Here is a 26,680-nt window from a genome sequence, read left to right on the forward strand (position 1 = left end):
CAGCCAGAACCTGCCTTGCCTCTGATCCTTCCTCTTAGTAATTTTCTCTCCACCCCCGACCCTACGCCTGAGCTGTCAAGTCCCACTTTTCCTATTTGGAGTTGAGCTGGATCTGCCTCCCCTAACCCAACATCTCGCTTTAGCAGCCCCCCTTGAATAAAAGCGGCCTTGCCCTCTTTAACAAGCGCAGACTGGGACAGGACATCCCCCTCCATCCCAGCGCCCATGCACCCTCAGCCACAGTCCTCAGACCTCAAGAAAGCCAGCGGGTGACAGGCGTGGGTGTCACCGGGGCCAGGACTGCTGGTGGGAGCACAGCAGCCCGGGAGCACTTTGCGGGTGAGTAGAGCCTGGACAAGGGCTTCTCTGTATCCCATCCCTGGGGAGGATTCTGGGCCCCCACCCTGGACCGAATAACTCGTTTTGCTGTTGCCCTGCTGTCTCCGCCACCTTGGGGCTCCACTTAGCACCCCCAGGCCAACACCTTGCCTCTCCATGCACCCACACCTGGCCTCTCCTAGTCCCCGGCCTGCCTGTGTCTGGACTGTGGGTCACGGAGTGTGCACGTGGGCCTGGGAGGCTGCCCCGTGGAGCCCGAGGGCCCAGGGAGGAGCAAAGGGGACCAAGTTCACACTCACTCAGCCGCCTCTGCCCCAGCGTCCCTGCCCCTTTCTCCCCTCCACGGCCCCCAGGGCCTGCGTCCCCATCTGCAGGGGCCAGGGTGCCCGCGCTCTCCAGGCCGCTCTCCGGGCGCCCCCGCCCTGCTCCCTCCCCCTGCACAATCCGAGTCCAGCCCGGTCGCTGCCTTCAGGACGGTCAGGACCGCCAGTGGGGACCGGCCAGGGCGGTCAGGCCCGGTCCGGGGCCCCAGTCCCGCGTCCCCGCCGAGGCCAGGCAGGGAGCCCCGAGATGACCGGCGGCGCCCACGCTCCGGGAGAAAACCTAAAGGACGGACGTTCTCGGGTACATATAAGGACGGTTAGTATTTATTTCACAACTTGCTTTTTTTTCTTAACTTGCTAAAGAGAAAAGCTTACGCTAAAAATAAAACCACTAGGAGCCCTTGCGCCTGCGTGCGTGGCGCGCGCGCCTTTAAACCTGAGCCCACCAGCGCTCAGCCCCGCACCCGCGCAGGGCGGCTCCTGCGCATGCGCCAACAGAAGGGTGTCGGCGCGAGGCCCAAGACGGCGCCAACGGGGGGGCTGGACGGGGCAGGAGGGGGCCTCTGCGCAGGCGCAAAGAGGAGAGGCGCGAGCGACTCCTGCGCACGCGCGGAGTAAGCGCCAGGAACAGCGGAGGGTGTGAGGAAGACACTGGGGGAGCCTCTGTGAGCCGACAGGAACACGTGGTCGACCAGCGAGAGACTTGCATGTGCACGGAGCAGACAAGCTGACTGGGGCGTTGGGTAGGCGTCCTGCAGAGGCGGGTTGTCATCGGCGCAGGCGCAATGTGGAGGCGGCCGGACTCGGCGCAAGCGCGGTGCGGAGGTGGCGCCGGCGCAGGTGCAGACGCAGGCGGGGCAATGGCCGCCGGGTCTCTAGGGCCGCCCTGCGGTCCTCCCCCGCGTCTCACGGGCCGCCCTGCGCTCCTCCCCCGCGTCTCACGGGCAGCCCTGCGCTCCTCCCCCGCGTCTCACGGGCCGCCCTGCGCTCCTGCCCCGCGTCTCCTGGGCCGCCCTGCGCTCCTCCCCCGCGTCTCCTGGGCCGCCCTGCGCTCCTCCCCCGCGTCTCCTGGGCCCCCCTGCGCTCCTCCCCCCACGTCTCCTGGGCTGGGCCTGCGGGTCTCCTTCGGGCAGGTGCCGTCGTGTCGCCCCGTTCTCCCTCCTGGCCACGCCCTTCTGTGCTCGTTTTTTTTTTGAGATTTTCCATCCCCTGCACAGGAAGTGTCCTTTACTCCAGTGTTTTTTTAGTTGCTTTTAAAGAAACATTTTGCACTTTTCGAAACAGAATAGTGTCAAAAAGAAAAAAAAAGTTTAACTTTCTTCAGCTTATATTTTAATGAATGATATTAATACATGTTCAAAGTTGTATGGGATTTCTAAAATTCTAATTTGAGTATATGCTACCAGTCATAATTATGGTTATTAAGTTGTTATTGTGAACCACAGAAATAACCAAATTTTCTTGTCAATTGTGTCTTTATGAGTATTTACAGTGATTTCCGCAGTTAATTGTTTCATGCTGATGTAGTTTCTGAAAACTTGACAAGCACACAAAATCCTAGAACATGGTGTCTTTTAGGAGATTCATGAAAGGACGGGAAGGACCCTGAAAAGCACTGTTAAATACAGATTTCTAATAACTTCAGAATCCCATCATTTGGACTGGGTGAGAATTGCTGAAACTTAATGAAAAGACTGGCTTATACAACTGCTAACCCAAATAGAATAAAAATTAATTGAATACCGTGTAAATACTTCAGGTTTGCATGCTAAATCAGCCAATACTGAAGTTGTTTAGATATACAATTTGAGTGAACTCCATGGTCTAAGTCAAATTACCTGTGGTAACCCATCCGTTATCCATGGTACGCACCCAATTTGGAGAAACAACTGGCACCCAAGAGCACATAAGTCCGATGTTAATCATGGACTCATGGAGAACCAGGACGGCCGCCTTGTCCTTCCTGGGTCCTTAAAGCTTTTGTTATTAAAAGTTATGCATTCCATGACTCCTCCCGGAAAAGAGAAAATGATCCAAATTAAATGTATTGGTGTGGTGACTTATAAATTGTTAAAATAGTTTATAACCAATGTTTAGTTTGTCAAACCCGTATTCCTGGGAAGACAATCAAAGCTTCACGTACATTTGGCTACCTGGTGAGCCATTTAAACATTTATAAAGAGATTTCATTCAGTTGTCATTTTCAGTGTCTGTGTTCTGGTTGTGTAAAAGCTTTCCCATGCTTCAGTGTATTTCACCAGGTGAAGAGCTTTTTTTTTTTTTGAGACAGAGTCTCGCTCTCTTGCCCAGGCTGGAGTGCAGTGGCACGATCTCAGCTCACTGCAAGCTTTGCCTCCCAGTTTCACACCATTCTCCTGCCTCAGCCTCCTGAGTGGCTGGGACTACAGGTGCCCGCCACCACGCCCAGCTAATTTTTTTGTAACTTTAGTAGAGATGGGGTTTCACCGTGTTAGCCAGGTTACTCTCCAGCTCCTGACCTCGTGATCCACCCGCCTCGGCCTCCCAAAGTGCTGGGATTACAGGTGTGAGCCACTGCGCCCATCATAAAGAGCTTTTTATGGTTCACTGAGGACAATCAGCCGCTTTGCTGAACCCAAAGATGGGATCTTCTGAGAACATCAGGGAAAAACTGCCCTTGGCATCCACACTGCAGCAAAACCTCAGGATCTTGAAACTTGGGGTCATAATCTCACAACTGAGCAGGGTCACTCCACACTCTTGGAACTGTACATCCATCGAAACCATTAAGGTAAAGCTAACCAGGGAAGTTTCTCCCCAGAAGAAGATGGCATCCTTGATGTGAGCAGCTGTTTCTGAAGGTCATGGATCAAGACTTCTTACTATCATGAGAACAATAGAAGTGAGAAGGGGGTCTGTTGTGTGCACTTATGGGTTATGCTTTTATTTGTGAAGGATTTTGCAGCCAGCTTTATACATGGACAGTCTTATAACTTGATAGATAAAAGATGAAGGCCCAGTGTGTCATAGGTGAGAAACTTAAATGGTACATACGGTGCCTCATAATCATTCAGAAACAGAACATTGGTCCACTCCTCTTAACCCACACCATGGGTTAAAGAGAACATTGCCGGGAGGCCTTCCCTCTTCTACAAGGGCATCATTTGCTAGGTCCTTCGTCTATGGTTTGGAATACAAAAGGCAATGACTAGAAACGTATCCCTCAAGATAGGCTCTGTAGCAGATCCTACTGCAACGGCTACACAACAGATGTTCAATTCTCTTGGGAAAGTTACGCTAAATAATAGAATTGGCTAAACAGGAACGTATCTGTGCAGCTGCTGGCACTTAGGGCCTGTGGAGAAAACATCAGGTATTAGAGAGATTCTGTTGTAGGGAATTAACGAAGAGACCACTGAGTTAAGTCAAAGAATGAGCTTTATCTAGCTCATTCGTTGGTCTATTTGAGTTGAGGTGGTTTGGTTTACGGGGACCCTGGGTAAGGAGCATCCTCCAAATCCTTGGTGTTGCCCTCTCAGTAGTCATAATAATGGTCTCCCTGGTGCACTGGATTCTCTCAAAGGTTTTAAATGTTTGCGTGAAGCCATCTTTAGAATGTCAAATGGTGTCTCTTCCACTGGAATGACAGGAGCTGAAAGAAATGTGTGACCACCAGGACACCGTAACCTGTGAGTGACATGCTGAGACCGGAAACCCAAAATGATAGTAACGGAGAGTGGCACTAACGCCCTAAGTTTTGGTCACTCTCTTGCCTAAGTGAGAACCTGACCAAAAGGGGTAATTTTTTTTTTTTTTTTTTGAGACAGAGTTTCGCTCTGTCGCCCAGGCTGGAGTGCAGTGGCCGGATCTCAGCTCACTGCAAGCTCCGCCTCCCGGGTTTACGCCATTCTCCTGCCTCAGCCTCCAGAGTAGCTGGGACTACAGGCGCCCGCCACCTCGCCTGGCTAGTTTTTTTTTTTTTTTTGTATTTTTTAGTGGAGACAGGGTTTCACCGTGTTAGCCAGGATGGTCTCGATCTCCTGACCTCGTGATCCACCCGTCTCGACCTCCCAAAGTTCTGGGATTACAGGCTTGAGCCACCGCGCCTGGCCAAAAGGGGGATTTTTTTAAACAAAATGGTGGGAGGCCATTGTTTCAGACTGAGCACTAGGTCCCAACAGACCAAACCAAACCAAAATGGTGTCATTCGTGCTAAATATGACGTAATTTAATTAAGACTTTAAGGAAACACGTGGGTCCTAGAACAGACCAGGTTTTGTTTTTCTCTTGCAAACAGGACTCCCCAGCATAAGGTGGTATATCCTCAACTCAGTCCTTGTTCCTACCTTTGCAAAACTCGCTGTTCTACTGCTTCCTAGTGGGTTTCAAGACCAATGGTGATAGTGACATCAGTAACTCACGTTATGGTCAATCTCTCAAACCTGAGAAAATGACCAAAAAGGGGGAATTGCTAAAGCGAACTAAATATGGCCCGAGAAGGACTCTGTACTTCTGTATTGGAGTCCTTGTGGACAAACTGAGGGTAACTTAAAAGGCAGATAAGCTGGGCGCGGTGGCTCAAGCCTGTAATCCCAGCACTTTGGGAGGCTGAGACCGGCGGATCACGAGGTCAGGAGATCAAGACCATCCTGGCTAACGCGATGAAACCCCGTCTCTACTAAAAAAAAAATACAAAAAACTAGCCGGGCAAGGTGGCAGGCGCCTGTAGTCCCAGCTACTCGGGAGGCTGAGGCAGGAGAATGGCGTGAACCCGGGAGGCGGAGCTTGCAGTGAGCTGAGATCGCGTCACCGCACTCCAGCCTGGGCGACAGAGCGAGACTCCGTCTCAAAAAAAAAAAAAAAGCAGACAAGATTGAAAACCTAAATTAGGAGTACACGCCTGTCACTGTCACTGAGTCTTGGCCAGTCCCAGCAGCCATCACTCACACACTGCTGAATGTTCAAACTGTGTTTAAATGAGGCAAATACCAACCTGTAACTGATCCAGGTGCTTCTGTACCTCATTTCCCTTTCTTTGTCTATAAATCTTCCACCACGTGGCTGCACTGGAGTCTCGCTGAATCTGCTGTAATTCTGGGGGCTGCCCAATTTGCAAATCATTCATTGCTCAGTTAAACACCTTTACATTTAATTCAGCTGAAGTTTTCTTTTAACGAGAGTAAGAACGTGTGTTCTTATCACCCAGAATGGACAGATCAGTAGCGTTCCTCATCATTCTTTTGCAGCCGGTTTCATGTAAACATTTTGTGTGTATTATAATAGAATTTGATTTTAATGAATATACTTTAAAAGCAACTTTTTAAAAATTCTTCTTCACCATGAAGATGGAGAAAAGTAAGAAGGGCTGTCTTGCGGTTCCATTTATTTTCTTGATAGTAAGAAGGGCTGTCTTCTGGTTCCGTTTCTTTTCTGGATAGTAAGAAGGGCTGTCTTCTGATTCCGTTTCTTTTCTGGATAGTAAGGATATTTATCTTACTGTGTCTTCATGTCCTCAAACCTCAAGTAGTCACTGATATCCTGGGGATGACAGCTTTTATCGTAGTGTTAAATGGCAGATTTATTTACTTGGCAAACATTGTCAAGTCTCAAAAAAATTACCCCATGGTCTTGCCTTCTTTCCTCGTGAATTGCCTTCCTCTGATGGAGAGGATTTGATCTGTTCCCTGCTCGTCAATTTTTCTAGCTTCTTTGGGATGTCTGCTCTGCATATCTCCTGGGGAATTAAGAAATAATGGCTTCAGCAAGAACCAAGGCAGGAAAGTGCAGTACATGGGAACCATCCAGGGAAGGGGCTGTCCCCAATGAGAATGGCCCTGGACAAGGGTTCTCGCTGTGACTTCACCCAGACCAGACCACCCTGACCTTTTCATCACCGTGCCTCAGTGAAGTCAGTCGTTGATTCTCTGATCCGTTACTGAGATCATCGTGAAATCTCCCTTGTACGACAGTTGCAGAACTCTGCCGTGTGAATCATGCAGGGTTTGGGAGAAGGGACTTTCTACTTCCATGCTTTTCCTGTAGCTAAATGGAACGAAAATCAGAACTGTTGCTTATTCTTCAAATTCAAATTCCCTTATCCAAACCAGTGTTACAAAAGGACTCCAGTTTGCCCCCCAAATCGGTCTATGAAGAATATAATGATGACTTTTCCTCCAAATCCCACAATATGAGCTTTTCTAAAATAACTCTAGAAACAAATATGATGATATTCCAAACTTCCTGCGCTCGGGCTTTATTTTGAATTAGAGTTATTTGTGTATCCAATTTGTATCCCTTGAAGCATGATGAGCCACTTGCAGCCAGGTCCAGCCATGGCGTGTGTGCCAGAGCACCTGCGAGAATGTCTCACGGGCAGTCCGTCTCTCCTGAATGTGAAGGGATGAGCACCCACCATGAGCCAGCATCTGTGTGACTGGCCCGTGACCGCCTCCAGCTCACACAGAACCTCTGCACACAACGGAGAAAGGCCTGCCCTGGGTGAATGGGGTGGGAAACGTGTGCCCCTCCAGGCGGCTGGTGAGCAAAGTAGGGTATGACTTGTTCAGCTCTGCCAGGGGCCCTGTGACAAGACAGGCTTCGACCCTGCCCTCTCACAGCTGGTATGTACGAGGGGTAGCCCAATAAATCAATAAGCAAATCCATGCTGTCATTTCAGGTGTTAGCTAGAGCTTCGGAGGAAAAGCAGGCTGAGGGGAGGGAATGACGCAGACAGCAGGCCAGGGAGGGGCCGAGTAGGGGCCTGGGTAATAGGCAGTGCCATGTGTGAAACATTAAAAAGTGTGAAAACCAATTTTACATACCGAGTAGTTAATATTTCCACTTGTTCTCCATTTTGGTTTTAGTTCATTGTAGGTTTCTTTTGAGTTTCTGCGTTTCTTTGACACTAGTTTTGTGCCGGGTCAGGCCCGCCCTGGTGAGTCCCACTTCGCAGCTCCTTTGGGTGAAGATTGAAGCCTCCCCTCCGGAGGCTGCAGCACCGGTCTCTGTGTGTGGCCTGACCACAGCACTCAGGCAACTCTGGCCAGCAAGAGTGTCTCTGGTTCTCCCCTCAGGCCTCCGACTTGCTGGGCCTGCCTGGGCGGCCGAGGGGCTGCATGTGTCTGCATGTACAGTGTGAACACAGTGTGAACACAGTGTGAACACAGGGCACTCCAGGTTCCTCGACAGACTTCAGGAGGAGATTCTCTAAGCAAAGCTCACAAAGAAGCAATCGGACTGAGGCAGGGTCGGGGAAGTGGGTTGATACCGAAATACAGGGAGAAGTGCCCTCGTGTGCTGAGGGTGCTTTGGAAAGAGTTCAGGTGACGCAGCCGTGGTCAGGCATCTTGTGAAGACGGGATAACCGTGGGCCTTTCTGCAGCGTGAACAGCAGGTTCCCTCTCCTGGCTGTTCCTTTGCCTTCGGATTTGGGGGTTTCCCCTGGCAGGACTGGGCCCCCCTGCAGACAACAGGGACCTTTCAGAGTCTGGGAAAATAAACCAGACCAGGTACTGGGACGCAGGTCACCAGGAGCCTGCCACGTGGGGCCCCACGGTGAGGCCCTTCCCGGGCCTGTGGCCTCCTCAGTACTGTGAGGCTGCCAGGCTGAGAGTTTCTTTTCAATCTGAAGTCCTGCACTAGAGAACTCAGGAAAACCTGCACCCGTGTGGTCTCCTGGTCTCCTTGGGTGTGGTGAGGGCAGAGACCCCTCTACAGGCCACAGCGGATTCCACTAAGGCTCACCCAGGCCTGTTGCTCCAAGGACCCACCCAGTCCCTAGGATTTGTCCTTGAAGCAGTCACCGCCCACACATGCATCCTGCCCATGCTACGCTCACACGTGTCACACGCCTGGCCTCCTTCCACACACGAGCGCTCCCACATGCTGAGAATTAGCCTGTCCTATGAAGGGCCACGAGTTCTCGTCCATCCTTCTGCCGTTAGACATTTGATGCAATTGGGGTTCGGAGATATTGTAAATAAGGCTGATAAACATTCTTTTGCAGACACGATTTTTATTTCTCTTAGAGAAACACCCAGGAGCGTGGTCGCTGGGCACAGTCGGGGGAGTGGCTGTTCCGTTTTGCACTCCCAGCTGCGGGAAACGGGAGTTCCAGCCCCTCCGCGTCCTTCCCAACGTGCTGTTGCCAGCCTCTCGCTTTCCAAAGGCATGTTGCTAGTGGGTGTGAAATACACCCAATTTCTGTTTATTTTCAGCTCAGTTCCTTTAAATGTTTTCTTCCTAGTCCCCAGAGTGGCTTCTGTCCCCGAATGCAGGTGTGAATGGTGCCGAGCACTGGACCACAGGGTTAGCTCCGGTGGGAGGGTTTTGGCCATGGAGATGAGTATTTGAATTAGACCCAGACTGCAGAGTCAGGAATTGCTGGCACAGCCTGTCTGCGTTTTGTTTTGGCTTCGAACTTTACAACATTCATTTTAAATTCTGAGGCCTTAGGTACTAAGAAAAAGTGTTATCTGGAACAAATGCAGCTGCCAAAATCTACAGTGCCTTTGCTTTGCGCCAGACCTCCTGGAATGACCATTCCTGGTTCACAGATGTCTGTCGGGCCTGCCCAGGGACCAGGCCCCATGCCGTGGACTCTGACCCATGCAGGAAGCCGCAGAGCCTGCCTGCCCCGCCTGGCTGGCGTCTGCCCCAGCACCGTACCGGAGCCCTGCTGCACATGCAAACACAGCGCCCTTGGCTCTTGGCAGGCCAGTGTCTGCTCATCACAGACAAACCTCTAGTCCAGATTGAGGAACATGTGGCCCCACTGTCATCTCCACCCCCAGCACAGGCCTCAGTGACTGATCATGGCCGGTGCTGCTGTGAGCATGGACGCAAGCTCTGCTTCCCACAGCAAACCCCAGAAACCCACTTCCAATGGGGAGGGCTCCCCCCCCCCGACAGGAACACATTTCTATTTCCAGGCTGATGAATACTGAGACAAAAAGCACCACAGTTCTGCAGACATCCCTTTTGCTTTGGGGGCGGTGGTGTGATGCCGCAATAACCAGCCTGTGCTGCCTGAGTGGCCCTTCGGGGTTGGGTCACAACCAGCGTCAGGCACCAGCTCCTTCCACGCAGCTGCGCAGACTTGCAGTGGGTGCGTCTGTGACAAGCATTCTGCCCATGACCTGAAATACATACATCAAGTCTTCCCTGCATATTCCAAGTCTTTTCACTATTGATGGAAAAACCAAACCCTAAAATATTTTGAAGAGGTTTCTTCTGAGCCAATGAGTGACACAGCCGGACAGACAGTCCCAGCGAATCCTGAGAACGTGCGCCCGAGGAGACGGGATTGCAGTTTGGTTTTCGTGCGCCCGAGGAGATGGGATTGCAGTTCGGTTTTGACGTCTCAGGGAGGCAGGAGTCACAGGCAAAGACATACAGCCATGCATGGCAGGTCCAGGCTGGCTTGGCCTGTGGAGGTGGGACGTCTTGAAGGGTGCTTACAGGATGTAGATGGATCCAGAGACTGAGTTCCCGTTGATGAGAGGAACAAGGCTCTGTCTGAAACTTGGCACTTTAGGTTAAGATAAGGGTGTTGTCTAGCAGGATCCGTAGCCTACAGGTGCGGCCTCAGGTCCTGGTCAGCCTGCAGGTGGGAGTCACCCCTGCCTTGTGTGGCCTCAGGTCCTGTTATAATTTGGTACCTTATCGCCACCAAGAGTCTGCTTTGTCCATCTTAAGATCTCTGTTTTAACATTCCTGCTGGTCAGTTGTGTCTGAACTCCGAAAGGGAGGGAGTGTGACGAGGCATGTCTGACCCCCCTTCCTGTCAGGGCCTGGAACTCAGCTTTTCCGGTTTCTCTGGGTCTCCTTGACCAAGAAGGGGCCGTTCAGTCGGTGTGGGGGGGAGATTCAGGGTTCTAATTTTAGTTCACCCTCCAAAACAGGAGGTTACGTTTTAAAATGAAGTAATCACCAGGGACGTGAAAATCAGAGTTGACTTAAAAAGCAGACAATGATGGGTGCTTCCGAAAGGCTCAGACCTTTGCACCCCTGCCTGCCTCCCATGCTCAGCACTAAAGAGAAGGAGGGCAGGAGGAGCCTCGATGAGCTGCACGGGGCGGGTGGGGGCCTTGGCCTTTCTCTAGGAGACGGCCAGGCATGCATGGCAGGGTGTGGGGCACCTGCAGAGGAGACCCACACAGGCCTTGCCCTAGAGGCGCGGAGGGATGGGGACAGGGCTGCCCGTCAGCCCACCAGGCGGCCGTAGCGCCAGGGTTTGTGAAGGGCTTTCTGCCTTCCCAGGGTCTGTGCACTCCCTCCAGGCTGCAGCTGAGTAGGGGGCACAGCCACAGCGAGTGGTCAGACTCCCCCTCCTTATGGACAGGGCTGGGCTCTCAATCTCCTGCAGGAGTGCTGCAGCCTCAACTCATGCAACAGGGCTGTCCGTCAGATTCCCCTGACCCCCAGTCATGCCCGAATCCCTGCAGGATGGAAGACCCGTGGGAGACTTCACACTAGCTGCGGTAAGTCAAGATCAGCCAGGGCCATGAGGGCCTGGCCGGCCAGCGTCCTGGCTGAGGCTCCCAGACACCAAGGCCACCCTGGCCTCCAGAGCAGCAGCCAACTGCACCTCATCCCGCTGCCTCACTCACAGACAGCCTTCACCCAGACAGCCTTGCCCTGTGCACCGCAGCTGGGGCTGGAGCGGAGGCAGTGGCCGTCTCCCGTGTGTGCACTGGACGCCCAGAATCTCAACAGCACTCACGCTGGAACTTGGAGGGCTCCCAGGGAAACCCACGGAAACACAGTCCTGCCTCTGGCTGCGTGGAGCCTGCCCCAGTTCCTCCCTGGCAGTCCTCAGTGAGAGAAAGCTGCAATCACCCATTAGCAGGCTTTATCACAGAAAAGGAAATGCAAATCGGGCCTCCCCTCCCCCTTGGGAGGCCTGGGAGCCCCCCTGGGAGGCTTGGGAACAGAAGGTGGGAGGAAGATAAGGGGGAACAAAGAGAAACCCTGCAGACAGGCTGCAGCCAGGCAGGTGCAGGTGCAGGGCTGAAATTGAACCACCGCCATGCCAACAGGAGGGGCCTGCCTGGAGTAACCCACTCTTCCAGGGAGCACAGGCTGGGTGCCCTCTCCAGGCCCAGGCAGGCCCCTCCCCTGGGGTCCTGGGGCCCCGATAAGAGCAGGAGTTGGAGAGGGTGGGCTCCTCGCCTCTGCTTTCTCTGTCCTGTTAGATTCTAAAGGGCGGGGTATTTTCTGTAAGTTAGGGAAAGCGCCAGAAGATTTGTGTGACCCTAACTTCAGCTAAATTTCTAATAGGGAAAGTTGGTAAGCTAAACAAAATCCTAAGCCCCTAAACGACCGAAAGAGGTCCCAGAGAAGCCTAAAAAGCTGCGTTCCCAGCCTTGATGGGAAGGGAGGTCCGCCAGGCTTCCTTACACCCCTTCCCTTTTGTAGTTTAGATGCAGCCACGGACCAGCGTTAAAGTTCATAGAGATCTTGAGGCTGACAGACGGACCCTTTGTGGCAATAAGACACCACATTAGACACAGGATTCATGCAGGCAAGCGTTAAGTCACACCTGCAGGTCATCAGTCTTGCTACCCAGCATCCAAGTTTTAGACAGAACCTTCCTCCAACCAAACGCAAATTAAAGAATCTCTGAATCCTGGAAGCCCCCTCTTTGACATGTCCCACCCTTTCAGGTCAAACCAAGGTCGACCTTCTGAGCCCGGCTGTAGGTCTTTGCCTGTCACTCTTGCCTCCCTGAAATGTTAAAACCAAACTGCGACCGGGTGCGGCAGCTCACACCCCTCATCCCAGCACTTCGGGAGGCCGAGGCGGGCGGATCACGAGGTCAGGAGATCGAGACCATCCTGGCTAACACGGTGAAACCCCGTCTCTACTAAAAATACAAAAAATTAGCCGGGCGTGGTGGCAGGCGCCTGTAGTCCCAGCTACTCGGGAGGCTGGGGCAGGAGAATGACTTGAACCCGGGAGGCAGCGGTTGCAGTGAGCCGAGATCGCGCCACTGCACTCCAGCCTGGACGACAGAGCGAGACTCCGTCTCAAAAAATGGATCCCTTGGACCTTCTCTCCCAGGCTGTGGTGGCTGCTATTGGCTCAGAAATAACCTCTTCAAAACGTTTTACGGAATCTGCTTTTTCCATCAGCAAGTTTTTACTGTAAAGTGGACGTTGTTTTCCTTTCATACAGAGCTGGGGCTTCCCGGAGGATAATGACAAAATTAAATTTAAATGTTATTTAAAATACATTTCTTCTTTCATTATGACAGTAACAAATGGAAGAACACTTTTCCAAAGACGACATGGTTTGTGAGTTAATTTTTTAAACTGATGAAAATAGGTTAAAAAGGGAGCAAACATAGTTTACATATATTTTTAACTTGAAAACTTATACGCATCTACTCATTAATTTCTGAAGTAAGCTTATTGAGGTGTAATTTTCATACACTTGAGAAGAGGAAATCAGTTGTGCTGAGGAATGCGAGTCGTTTTAAACCATCGGGCCCAGAGAGGCGCTCAGTTGGGGCGGCCGTGACTTCCCACTCCCCGCCTGGGAGCTGCGTTGTGGTCTCCGGAACCGCTTGCTGTTGCCTCAGGTTACCTCCTGCAGACCCTGCAGCTCACACCCTGTGGCTTAACCATGCAGAGCCAGTTGACAGATTATGTTATTTTAACATAAACTCTTGGTCAGCAACTGGGAACCGGCTCTTCTTTCCCTTGAAAAACCCACCTGTAACAGCTGCTGATTGTTTCCGGATGGCAATCCTCAAGCTTCAACCAGACTCCCTCCGTACATGAATTTTGCCTCAAGCCTTGCCTTTTAGTCCAATTCAATGTAATGTTCAGTTTTCAATCATACATGTTGACGAGTTGTGACCAATGTAAGCTGTGCAGCCACCGTCCTGGCCAAGATGCGTGAGGCTTCCATGACTCCAGAGAGGCCCTCCCACCCCTTCCTAGCCAGCTCCCCAGTCCCGGGCCTCCAACCCTCCCTCTGGTCATCACCATCTGGCCACTTCTGGCTCCATTCATGAATATTTCCACCCCTTCCTAGCCAACGCCCCAGTCCCGGGCCTCCAGACCTCCCTCTGGTCGTCACCATCTGGCCACTTCTGGCTCCATTCATGAATATTCCCACCCCTTCCTAGCCAACGCCCCAGTCCCGGCCTCCAGCCTCCCTCTGGTCGTCACCATCTGCCACTTCTGGCTCCATTCTTGAATATTCCCACCCCTTCCTAGCCAACGCCCCAGTCCCGGGCCTCCAGACCTCCCTCTGGTCCTCACCATCTGGCCACTTCTGGCTCCATTCATGAATCTAGATATTTCCATATAGGGACAAGCTGTATTTAGCATTGGTCTGCTGATTGAAGTTCTTCTTTTTTAGAATAAACCCCAGTCTTCACTCTCCTTCCTAGCCACTCAATTTCATATTTTTTAAAGTGGACCAAGAAGTTGGGCACATTTTAAAACAATCGAAGACCAGAATTTCTCCAAACGTTTAAGAGTCATCTAGTCTACACCTAATTCAAAAGCAAATTTTAAAGCAGCCTCAGCTTGCCTGGATCTCAGTTTCCCAAATCATTTATCCAGGTTTATGTAGAAACAACTTTCATTTTGCATTGATGTGTCAAAGGTTACATAATGTTGAATTAAGTTTCATAGTGTTACTGGAACAGGGTCCCGATCCAGACCCCGAGAGAGGGTTCTTAAACCTCAGGCAAGAAAGAATTTGGGGCAAGTCCACAAAGCGAAAGCAAGTTCATGAAGAAAGTAAAGGAATGAAAGAATGGCTACTCCATAGGCAAAGCAGTGGTGTGGGCTGCTCGACCAAATACACCTACAATTATTTCTTGATGATATTTTTTGATAACAAGGGGTGGGTCATTCATGAGTTTGCTGGGAAAGTGGTGGGTAAGTCCTGTAACTGAGGGTTGCTCCCCTTTTCAGACCACATAGGGTAGCTTCCTGACACTGCCATGCTCATGCGTTATAATTAGTGTATAATGAGGAGTGAGGGTGACCAGAGGACACTTTCTTTTTTTTTTTTTTTTGAGATGGAGTCTCGCTCTGTCACCCAGGCTGGAGTGCTGTGGCCGGATCTCAGCTCACTGCAAGCTCCGCCTCCCGGGTTCACGCCGTTCTCCTGCCTCAGCCTCCCGAGTAGCTGGGACTACAGGCGCTGCCACGTCGCCCGGCTAGTTTTTTGTAGTTTTTAGTAGAGACGGGGCTTCACCGTGTTAGCCAGGATGGTCTCGATCTCCTGATCTCGTGATCCACCCGTCTCGGCCTCCCAAAGCGCTGGGATTACAGGCTTGAGCCACCGCACCCGGCCTCAGAGGACACTTTCATCACCATCTTGGTTTCAGCCAGCTTCGTTACCATATTCTGTTTTATCAGCAGGGTCTTTGTGACCTATATCTCGTGCCAACCTCCTGCTCATCCTGTGACTAAGAATGCTTCACTTCCCGGAGATGCACAGCCCACAGGTCTCAGCCTCATTTCCCCCAGCCCCTGTTCAAGATGGAGTCGCTCTGGTTCAAATGCCTCTGACGCTAGTAAGGCTCACAGGTGGCATCAACAGGTTTGGAGCAAACCTGAGGGTCTTCTGGTCGGTCACATCTCCAGTGACGAAATCCATGACAGCAGAGAGCAGCCTCCTCGCCCCCCTGGGGCTCACTGAGTCATCCAGCCCATTTTGACCAAGATTATGTGAGTTGTGGGAGCAGAGGTTGGTTGAGGGAGCTCCCACTGTTTGTAATCACAGTGTCTTGCACAAAATAAATTAAAAAGCACAAAAATACACTCCTGTGCGTGATCCTACAGCCCAGAGGCATCCACTTCCTACATTTTGCACATAGTTTTCCAGTTACTGACAAATACTTTAATGTACTTATAGTCAGCATCGTTGCAGGGATAGAGGGAACCGTCATCCACAAACTGTCGTCAGTTCTGCACCAGTTACAAGGGTAGGGGTCTCCAAGACCACCCTCAGGTTTGATAATTCGCTAGAAAAACTCATTGAAAGCTGATATACTCATGGCCATGGCTTAGCACAGGAGCAGGACACAGACAAAAATCAACCCAGGAGAAGGTGCTCAGGCCGGAGTCCGGGAAGTTCCCATCTGCAGAGCGTCCTGTGGTCCCTCCCCGTGGAGCTGTGGACGGTGTCACTTCTGGCATCCAGGCAGGATCACCCGAGCTTACTGTCCCAGAACCTTTACTGGGCCCCATGGTTGACTGCCCAGGTGGATGGAGGTCTCCAGCTCACTCTGGAGGATGGGCTGATCACAACCCCCACCTAGTGAAAGACTAACATGGCAAAGACCAAAAATAAAAATGAAAACAGTCTCCGGTTGTCCCGTTGGCTCACCTTGTCCTGGCCCTCTCCCCAGCTTGGCAGAGTCGGTGAGGCCTTCCGTTGTCCCTAAACTGTGTCACTTCTTCAGTTGTGGAAGACACAGAGTGCACATGGTCCTCGTCCACTGAAATGCAAGTGAGTGTCGTCTGTTAGGATGCAGCCGGTTACTGCCGGCCTTGTAGGTATTGGCCAGTTTTACGTCTGTCTGTAAATCCATCTCAGCGTTCTGATTGCCGGAAAGTGAGAGGGTGCGAGTCCTTGTTGAACTGACTGTGACGTCTGACTGGTTTCCTCATTCACTCACAAGTAAAACCAAATATTTGGTGTGTGTCCATTTGATATTTGTATGAAAATCACGATGTTAATTTGAAAAATATTCTTTTCCTGTGTCCGTCAGCCCATTGCCTTGAGTCCCTCGTGAAAAGGCGCAGAGCGGCTTCCCTTGTCTTTATTTTTCCTTCACCTGAATCACGGCACATTTTGACGGCTTGTTCACCGGACTCCAGGCTCATGAGAGAAGAATCCTCTCAGTCTGGCTTTCTCCTGAATCCTCAGCCCCAGAAACGTTTCTGGCATGAAATGGGGATGTGAAGTGCATTTGCTGAGTGAAGCCTGTGGTCTCAGTGTCATTTCTGCCTCAGCCCAATCCCAGTGCACCTGGGATCTTCTCCTCCCTTCCCCTCCCCTCCCTTCCCTTCCCCTCCCTCCCCTTCCCCTTCCCTTCCCTTCCCCTCCCTCCCTTCCCCTTCCTTCCCCCCTTCCCTTCCCCTCCCTCCCCTTCCCCTTCCCCTTCCCCTCCCTCCCCTTTCCTTTCCTTCCCCTCCCTTCCCTTCTCCTCCTCCCTTCCCCTTCCCCTTCCCTTCCCCTCCCTTCCCTCTCCTCCCCTCCCCTCCCTTCCTCCCCTCCTTCCCTTCCCTCCCCTCCCCTCCTTCCCCTCCCTCCCTTCCCCTCCCTCCCTTACTCTTCCCCTTCTCCTCCCCTCCCCTCCCTTCCCTCCCCTCCTTCCCTTCCCTCCCCCTTCCTCCCTCCCCTCCCTTCCCTCCCCTCCCTTCCCTTCCCTCCTTCCTTCCCCTCCCCTCCCCTCCTTCCCCTCCCTCCCTTCCCCTCCTTCCCTTACTCTTCCCCTTCTCCTCCTCCCCTCCTTCCTCCCCTCCCTTCCCTTCCCTCCCCTTCCCTCCCTTCCCCTCCCCTCCCCTCCCTCCCTTCCTTCCCCTCCCTTCCTCCCCTTCCCTTCCTTCCCTTCTTCCCTTCCCCTCCCTTCCCTTCCCTCCCCTTCCCTCCCTTCCCCTCCCTTCCCTTCCCTCCCCTTCCCCTCCCTCCCCTCCCTTCCCTCCCCTCCCTTCCCTTCCCCTCCCCTTCCCTCCCCCTTCCCCTTCCCTTCCCTTCCCCTTCCCCTTCCCCTCCCCTCCTTCCTCCCCTTCCCTCCCTTCCCCTCCCTTCCCCTTCCCTTCCCCTCCCCCTTCCCCTTCCCTTCTCTCTCCTTCCCTTCCCTCCCCTTCCCTTCCCTTCCTTCCCCTCCCTTCCCTTCCCTCCCCTTCCCCTCCCCTCCTCTCCTCCCTTCCCCTCCCTTCCCTCTCCTCCCCTCCCCTCCCTTCCCTCCCCTCCTTCCCCTCCCCTCCTTCCCCTTCTCCTCCCCTCCCCTCCCTCCTCCCCCTCCCTCCCTTCCCCTCCCTCCCTTACTCTTCCCCTTCTCCTCCCCTCCTCTTCCCTTCCCCTTCCCTCCCCTCCCCTCTCCCTTCCCCTCCCTTCCCTCCCCTCCCTCCCCTTCCCTCCTTCCCTCCCCTTTCCCCTTCCCTTCCCTCCCCTCCCTTCCCTCCCCTTCCCTCCCCTCCCCTCCCCTCCCTCCCCTTCCCCTTCCCTTCCCTTCCCTTCCCTTCCTCCCTCCCCTTCCCCTCCCCTCCCTTCCCTTCCCTCCCCTTCCTCCTCCCCCTCCCCTCCCTCCCCTCCTTCCCCTCCCCTTCCTTCCCCTTCCCTTCCCCTCCCTTCCCTCCCTCCCCTTCCCTCCCCTTCCCTCCCCTCCTTCCTTCCCTCCCCTTCCCTCCCCTCCTCTCCCTTCCTTCCTCCTCCCTCCCCTCCCTTCCCTTCCCTTCCCCTCCCTTCCTTCCCCTCCCCTCCCTTCTCTCCCCTCCCTCCCCTTCCCTTCCTTCCCTCCCCTTCCCTTCCCTTCCCTTCCCTCCCCTCCCTTCCTCCCCCTTCCCCTTTCCTTTCCCTTCCCTCCCCTTCCTTTCCCTCCCCTTCCCTTCCCTCCCCTTCCCTTCCCCTCCCTCCCCTTCCCCTTCCCCTCCCTTCCCTTCCCTCCCCTCCCTTCCTTCCCTTCCCCTCCCTCCCTTCCCTTCCTTCCCTTCCCTCCCTTCCCCTCCCCTTCCTTCCCCTCCCCTCCCTCCCCTCCCTTCCCTCCCCTCCCTTCCCTCCTTCCCCTTCCTTCCCCTCCCTCCCTTCCCTTGCTGTGAGCCTGGATCACACCATTGCACTCCAGCCTGAGTGACAGAGTGAGGCCCTGCTTGATAAATAAATAATAAGATGATTTAACCTTTTTATGTAAACATTGACTGTACAGTCCCATCATGTCATTGCTCTATATCTTTTGTTTGCTTGCCTGTGCTCTGTTTTAACCTTGAGGTTATATATATAAATTCTTTCTGTCTTCTCTTTTTGTTGTGTTCCAAGATAAAAGGCAACATTGAGGAATGTTGGAATGTGGGTGTTTCGTGAAAGTGTTCTGTGAAATGAACAGTATAAATGAGCAAATGTGGACCACCAGGAAGAAAAGAGAGAGAAAAGAAGACAAGGAAGGGGAAGGGAGGGGAAGGAAGGGGAAGGGGAGGAAAGGGGAAGGGAGGGGAAGGGAGGGGAGGGAGAGGAAGGGAGGGGAAGGGAAGGGGAGGGAGGGGAAGTGAAGGAAGGAAGGGGAAGGGGAAGGGAAGGGAGGGGAAGGGGAAGGGGAAGGGAAGGGAAGGGAAGGGAGGGGAAGGGGGGGAAGAGAAGGGAGGGGAAGGGAGGGGAGGGAAGGGAGGGGAGGGAAGGGAGGGGAAGGGAAGGGGAAGGGAAGGGAAGGGAAGGGAGGGGAAGGAGGAAGGAAGGGGAGGGAGGGGAAGGGAAGGGAAGGGAGGGGAAGGGAAGGGGAAGGGGAAAGGAGGGAGGAGAAGGGAAGGGAGGGGAAGGAAGGGGAAGGGGAGGGAGGGGAAGGGGAGAATTGCTTGATTGATCCAGCAAGCAATCCTGCCACCTCAGCCTCCTGAGTAGCTGAGACCACAGGCGTGCACCCACCCCCTGCTAATTTTATTTATTTATTTATTTATTTATTTATAGAGATGGGATCTCACTATGTTGCCCAGGCTGGTCTTGAACTCCTGGGCTCAAGCGATGCTCAGGCCTCAGCCTCCCAAAGTTCTGGGATTACAGATATGAGTCACCATGCCCAGCCATGAATATCCTCAATGAGGATCGGAAAACACCTCAGCAGCAGCAAAATGGACAGAACACTTGAACAGATGAGTTGCAAATGAGGACACGGAGGTGACCACTCAACCGGGGAAAAGTGTTCAGCCTCACAAGTCATCAAATAAATGCAAATTAAAACAAGACGTTTTTTCTTCCATCAGAGAGTAGCGATGAATGGCGTCATCACACCTCGTTGGCAGAAAGAATGTAAACGGGCGTTCTGACCAGAGCTTCCGTAGGCTGCCCCCTGTCATTCTGGGTTCCCTGTCTTGGCACAGTCATGACGAGAAACAGTACCTGCATCTGAAAGCATTGCTAGCCCTTGTTACAGTCTTTCAAGAAAATATCAAAGGGAATTACATTTGTGGCACATCCCAAAACTTCTTAAAATTGTTTCTCTCTCCTGTCCCCCTGTCTATGGATCTCAGTCCCCTTTTCCATTGCCAGCAGAGTGGAAGCTGCCCTCGTCTCTCTTCTCTCAACTCCTCTGGGGCCTCAGCCACTTCTGGCGACTCCGGCTGGGACTCCGGTGCCTTCTGGGGCCTCAGTCATTTCAAGCATCTGGCTCAGTCTTTGTTGTGCAGATTTGGCTTCTTGGACTTCCTTCTGCTGTCCAGGCCCCCCACTGCCCAGTTCCTTAAAAGGGCTGTAGGTCTGAATCCTTCCCTCGGGGGCAGGATGTGTGGCTGGACCTGAGGTCAGAAGTGCCGCTGAGGCTGCAGACGTGTGCACAGAGTAAATGTGCTGAAATTCTTTACTGCACATGTTCTCTTTATGTTCTCTTTTCACACTAATTTCAGGCTGAAGTCTTTGTGCATCTTTGCTTAGAGGATTTTGCTGTATTGTAAATCAGAATTACCCTGAAGTTTACAGTTAAGCTAGACTCGTTTTTTTTTTTTTTTTGAGACGGAGTCTCGATCTGTCGCCCAGGCTGGAGTGCAGTGGCGCAATCTCGGCTCACTGCAAGCTCCGCCTCCAGGGTTCACGCCATTCTCCTGCCTCAGCCTCCCGAGTAGCTGGGACTACAGGCACCTGCCACCTCGCCCGGCTAGTTTTTTTGTATTTTTTAGTAGAGACGGGGTTTCACCTTGTCTGCCAGGATGGTCTCGATCTCCTGACCTTGTGATCCGCCCGTCTCGGCCTCCCAAAGTGCTGGGATTACAGGCTTGAAAGCTAGACTCTTATGGAAGAAAAAGCTAGGTGTCAAAGATGGTGGGGGTGGGGGATGCATGGAGAGGGCTTTTGGGAAGCTCTGCCATAAAAGTCTTTCTAGACACAACCATTTCTTACCTCCACCGTCACCGGTCCGGTGGAGCCGCTGTCACCTGTGACTTCTGTAGACCTGTTTTGTATGGCTGCCCTGCCCCTCCTACCCACCTCCAGTCTATAAACAGACACGCACATGGGTAGATAGACAGACCGGCAGATGGATCGATAGACAGACTGGGAGATGGATAGATAGACAGACAGAGACAGATAGATAGATGATAGAGACAGATAGATAGATGATAGATGATTGATAGATGATAGATAGATAAAGACAGAGACAGATAGATAGATGATAGATGATTGATAGATGATAGATAGATACAGATAGATGATAGAGACAGATAGATGATAGATGATGGATGGATAGAGACAGATACATAGATGATAGACGATTGATAGATGATAGATAGCTAGATAGAGACAGATAGATGATAGATGGACAGAGACAGATAGATAGATGATAGATGATAGATAGATAGATGATAGATGATTGATAGATGATAGATAGATAGATGATAGAGACAGATAGATGATAGATGATTGATACATGATAGATAGATAGAGACAGAGACAGCTAGCTAGATAGATGATAGATAGATAGATAGAGACAGATAGATGATAGAGATAGATGATAGATGATAGAGACAGATGATAGATGATAGATGATAGAGACAGATAGATAGATGATAGATGATAGATAGATACAGATAGATGATAGATAGAGACATGATAGATGATAGATAGATAGATACAGATAGATAGATGATAGATAGATAGATACAGATAGATAGATGATAGATGATAGATGGATAGATAGAGACAGATAGATAGATGATAGATGATGGATGGATAGAGACAGATACATAGATGATAGATGATTGATAGATGATAGATAGCTAGATAGAGACAGATAGATGATAGATGGACAGAGACAGATAGATAGATGATAGATGATAGAGACAGATAGATGATAGATGATTGATAGATGATAGATAGATGATAGAGACAGATAGATGATAGATGATTGATACATGATAGATAGATAGAGACAGAGACAGCTAGCTAGATAGATGATAGATAGATAGATAGATAGAGACAGATAGATGATAGAGATAGATGATGATAGATGATAGAGACAGATGATAGATGATAGAAACAGATAGATAGATGATAGATGATAGATAGATACAGATAGATGATAGATAGAGACAGATGATAGATGATAGATAGATAGATATAGATGATAGATGGATAGATAGAGACAGATAGATAGATGATAGAGACAGATAGATGATAGATGATATAGATAGATAGATATAGACAGATAGATGATAGATAAATAGACAGATAGATGATAGATAGAGACAGATAGATAGATGAGAGATGATAGATGGTGGATAGATAGATAGATAGACAGAACGATGACGCTATAACTATCCTCTCCCGCCGTTCTGTTCAGAGGTAGCTGGTCACATTCAGCCATGCTGGAACGTGGGTGTTTGGTGAAAGTGCTCTGTGAATGAACGACATACATGAGCTGTATCTATATCCAGTCCAGTCTCAACACAGCAGCCAGAGGTTTCTTCCCAAAATACATGTCAGCTCAGACTCCTCTCAGCGCCCGTCCCTCCAGCAGGTCCTCATCCAGCTCAGTGAGGAAAGGCCACCGTCACCTTGGCTGTGGAGGCCGAATTCTTTTTTTTTTTTTTTTTTTTTTTTTTCCTGAGGCGGAGTCTCGCTCTGTCGCCCGGACTGGAGTGCAGTGGCCGGATCTCAGCTCACTGCAAGCTCCGCCTCCCGGGTTTCCGCCATTCTCCTGCCTCAGCCTCCCGAGTAGCTGGGACTACAGGCGCCCGCCACCTCGCCCGGCTAGTTTTTTTTTGTATTTTTAGTAGAGACGGGGTTTCACCGTATTAGCCAGGATGGTCTCGATCTCCTGACCTCGTGATCCGCCCGTCTCGGCCTCCCAAAGTGCTGGGATTACAGGCTTGAGCCACCGCGCCCGGCCCCGAATTTCTAAGAGGCCCCCAAGGATGTCCCCCGCTCACCCTCGGAAGCTTGAGTGTGGTGAGAGGCCGCCCTGAAGCACATTGTTCCCTGGACACTTGGCCTTAAACTCGGGAGGTTATCCTGGATTCTGGGGGAGCCCTGAGGGCAGAGAGCGTCCTCTGGCTGCAGGTGGAAGAGGGCGGCAGAGAGGACTCGGCGAGAGGAGGGCTCAGTGCCCTCGCTGGCTTTGAGAAGGGGGTGCAGCCAGCCTTGAGCTGACGGCCGCAGGGGAGTGGGGCCTCTGTCCTTCAGCCACAGGGAGAGTCCTCCAGCCCGCGTGAGCCTGAAGCACCTTCTTTCCTCCAGCCCCAGGCAAGAGCACCGTCCACGGGCGCCTGGACTTTGGCCTGTGAGAGCAGAGGATCCTGCTGAGCCAACCCTCTCCAACTGTGAATAAATGGGTGTTGTTCAAGCCGCCATGGTGTCGGGGGGCTGTAAGAAATGAATACTGTGGTCTGCAAGCCCCCTGACAGCCTCCCACCCTTCTCCCTGGTCCCTCAGACAGCCTTGTTCTTCCCGTCAGAGCCACAGGCCTCATACTCCCTCTGCCAGAGGCTCTTCCCCAGAACAGAGTAGCCGGTGGAGCAGACGGCGGCCGGCTGGGCGTGTTCCAAGCCTCGGCGGATGCTTCAGAATAGAAGCGCCCACGCTGCTTTGCACAGTGACCGTGTGGCTCCCAAACACACCTGTTTTCTGGGAGTCCTGGCCCTTCCTGGAAGTGGTGGGGAGGGCGGCTTGGCGAGCTGCCCACACGGTGTGTGCAGGAGGTGAGCTGATCACTGGGCCGCAGGCTGAGGGTGGCAGCCACTGAGTGGGACAGGAATAAGTGACCAGCAACTGCTGGTCAGGAACGTTTGGCCAGGGCCTGCCTTTGGCTGAGGAAGGAGGTGGATGCCAAGTGTCCAGCAGTTTGAGAGCAAGGAGAGTCCCTTCTCCTCCTCCCCTCCCCGCCCCTTCCCTCCTGGGCCATGCAGTAGCCTGTGAACAGCACAGAAAATGCACACGGAGGAGCTCAGGACGTCCAGGAGGACCTCGAGGAGTAGCCATGGAGAGGATGCTTGCACGAAGTCTGCAGTTGGCCAGGGTGTGGCCCCTGCACTGGAAGGAAGGCTGGACCCCTGATGCAGTGGTGGCTTCAGGGCCTGGTGAGGGTCACCTCCAGGCTGGTTAGACCGGCAGCCTCACCCAGTGGTGTGCTCAGGCAGCGTCTCTGGTCTGGCACAAACGGGAAGGTGCTGAGGGCACGTCTGTCTGTGGCTGTAAACACTGGCTTCCACCTGCTGGCCTCCGCGTCCCTCCCGCCGGCCGCCTGGAACTCGTTCTGTGAAGCTGGTTGTGTGTGAATTAGTGGAAATCTTGCACATTCCTTGTGTAATTTTGTCCTTGGCGTTGCGTTCGCTGCATGCGCCAGCTGCAGAGCCTCTCAGGACCGCCCCAGGAAATGCTGGCAGCTAGTGAGTGAGCATCTTCAGGCAGCCGCGAGCTGTGCCAGACGATTTTACCAGCGGCAGCCTCCTGTCCACGCTCTGAGCACGTCGGAGGTGAGAGGACTCAGCTGTGATGCCCGGAAGATGAGGTGCATTCAATGCATTTTGATCTAGGGTATGTTTTATTATTATTATACTTTAAGTTCTAGGGTACGTGTGCACAACGTGCAGGTTTTTTTTTTTTTTTTTTTTTTTGAGACGGAGTCTCGCTCTGTCGCCCAGACTGGAGTGCAGTGGCCGGATCTCAGCTCACTGCAAGCTCCGCCTCCCAGGTTCACGCCATTCTCCTGCCTCAGCCTCCCAAGTAGCTGGGACTACAGGCACCCGCCACCTCACCCGGCTAGTTTTTTTTTTTTTTTTTTTTTGAGACAGAGTCTCGCTGTGTTGCCCGGGCTGGAGTGCAGTGGCCGGATCTCAGCTCACTGCAAGATCCGCCTCCCAGGTTTACGCCATTCTCCTGCCTCAGCCTCCCGAGTAGCTGGGACTATAGGCGCCCGCCACCTCGCCCGGCTAGATTTTTGTATTTTTTAGTAGAGACGGGGGTTTCACCGTGTTAGCCAGGATGGTCTCGATCTCCTGACATCGTGATCCGCCTGTCTCGGCCTCCCAAAGTGCTGGGATTACAGACTTGAGCCACCGCGCCCGGCCTGCAGGTTTGTTACACATGTATACGTGTGCCAGGTTGGTGCGCTGCACCCATTAACTCGCCATTTACATTAGGTATATCCCCAATGCTCTCCTTCCCCGACCTCCTACCCCACGATAGGCCCCGGTGTGTGATGTTCCCACCCTGTGTCCAAGTGGTCTCATTGCTTCGTTCCCAACTGTGGGCGAGAACATGCGGTGTTTGGTTTTCTGTCCTTGTGATAGTTTGCTCAGAACGATGGTTTCCAGCTGCATCCACGTCCCTTGGGTATTTTAAACTTAGGTGGGTTTGCCGGGGTGTGAGCGTCTGTGCTACGATTATTTATTTTGTTCCTAGAATTTCTCCAGCTTGGCCATTGGGAGCTCTTGCAGACCCCCTTGGTGTTCACTCCCTGAAGTCCCCGAAGCCACCGCCCTTCCCTGACGTCTTGTGCGAGGCAGGAGGTGTGGGGCCAGTTTGCACAAGGAAGAGGGACTCGCCCAGGCTGTTGGTCCCTGGAGAAGTAACTTTTGCCACTTTTGTAACTTTTCTGTAAGCCTAAAATTATCTCAGAATACAAAGTTAAAAAATGAGTCAAGCGATTAAACTCTGGAATGTGCAGACCCACGCTAAGGAGAGCAACGAGGATAATAACAGAGGCCTTTGTGGAGTGCGGCACGCAGTGTGCTCCCACCTTGCGTGCGTCTTCTCATCAAATCCTCCTTAGGAAGCCAGGGTCTTCCCATCAGCATCCTGACCTTGCGCACGAGGCAGCTGGGCCTGGGAGTGCTGCGAGGCACCAGGGACGTGGAGGCGTTCCAGGGACGCCCGTCTCCGCAGCTTGCTGGCAGCGTTCGCTCTGTTAGCTCAATGTTTGCACCCTTTAGCATCGCACACTCCCCTCCTTGGAGCCTTCAGCAGCTGATAAAAAAAGAAGCCTTCTGTATACACATTGGCAACGCTACCACCCTATTCCCAGTGGAGCTCCGGGAGCTAAAAATAACGGCGTGCTTTCTGTTTCGTGCAGAAACGAGGACTTGTGCACTTTATTTCGTAACACTTGCCATTTTTGAAACTCTGATTTTTCCCACATGTATTTTTAAAATGTCCTTGGAGGAGAAGACACACTGCAGATTTCGCCAACTTCCTCTTTTTTTGTGATCCAGCCCGGGTCTACGGGCAGGTCCGGATCTTCAGGGACGAGCTCCTGGCTGCCAGATGTGAAGAACCACAGGAGAGAAAACCTGGAGCCAACACACATGGCCACGGGGTGCACTTGCCAAGAAGTGCCGGGAGACAGCTCCCTGGGGGTCCGAGGCCGAGGGCTTGGAGGAATGCCATCCTCAAGGGCCCCCTGTCCTTTGCAGCCCAGGCCAGGGAGGAGCAGTGGCCTGCCAGGGTCTCTGCATGGCCTGTTTCCTGTGCAAGGAGAGGCCACAGACTAAGACAGTCCAGGGCTCTGTGTCCTGAGACAGGAGCAAGGATGGTTGTCTGGGGCTCTGCCTTCCCTGAGCTTCCAGCACCGTCCTCACCCAGGCCAAGCACGGTCAACGAAGGGAGGCGTTTGTGCCAGGCTTCCATCTGCGTGACACTCACTTGTTCCATTTTAACTGAGTGAGCCCCACAGGGAGGCATTCTGGGGAATTTCCAGTGAGCACAGAGCAGGTGGGCCATGGAAGGGTCAGGTCTGGGCACGGCATCCGAGGACGACCCTGCCCTCTGCGGAACACCCTCCTCAGAGGCCACTTGGCAGGTTTTCTGGGTCAGTTCTCTCCTGAGGCTGCCAGGCCAGGCCCTTTCCCATCCTGCTGCACTCACCCTGG

At 52.6% G+C, this 26,680-nt stretch overlaps 1 long non-coding RNA gene across 2 annotated transcripts; it reads left to right on the forward strand.

Moving 5' to 3' along the window:
- Positions 1-746: 746 nt before the first annotated feature.
- Positions 747-19,568, forward strand: LOC117072902. Of its 2 annotated transcripts, none has more exons than XR_004433001.1 (2): positions 747-978; positions 19,296-19,568. It is a non-coding gene; the product is annotated as an uncharacterized LOC117072902 (long non-coding RNA). The 2 variants fall into 2 exon arrangements; XR_004433000.1 differs by lacking the exon at positions 19,296-19,568 and adding an exon at positions 6,346-7,303.
- The last annotated feature ends 7,112 nt before the right edge of the window (positions 19,569-26,680 follow it).

The sequence above is a fragment of the Trachypithecus francoisi genome, unplaced genomic scaffold (genome assembly GCF_009764315.1).
Source record: "Trachypithecus francoisi isolate TF-2019V2 unplaced genomic scaffold, Tfra_2.0 Lachesis_group4, whole genome shotgun sequence".
Lineage (NCBI taxonomy): Eukaryota > Metazoa > Chordata > Mammalia > Primates > Cercopithecidae > Trachypithecus > Trachypithecus francoisi.